Below are 221 nucleotides of genomic sequence, written 5' to 3'. Positions count from 1 at the left end.
GGGTTGAATATATGTTATATACCTCTAAAATCTAATATTTTACTTATATACATAATATAATTTTTCGACGAAGGGTGGCCAATTGACCTCCCGTGATAGGTTGTAGCTTCGCCCTTGTCTCTATGTTTCTGCTCACCCACCATCGCTGCCACTCCTTTCTCTTCACCATTCCATGTCAGCCGCCACCGGTGCCTTAGCATAAGTACCATTGACGATGCATA

This window comes from Nicotiana attenuata, unplaced genomic scaffold (genome assembly GCF_001879085.1).
Source record: "Nicotiana attenuata strain UT unplaced genomic scaffold, NIATTr2, whole genome shotgun sequence".
Lineage (NCBI taxonomy): Eukaryota > Viridiplantae > Streptophyta > Magnoliopsida > Solanales > Solanaceae > Nicotiana > Nicotiana attenuata.
Note: the sequence above shows the minus strand (reverse complement) of the source record.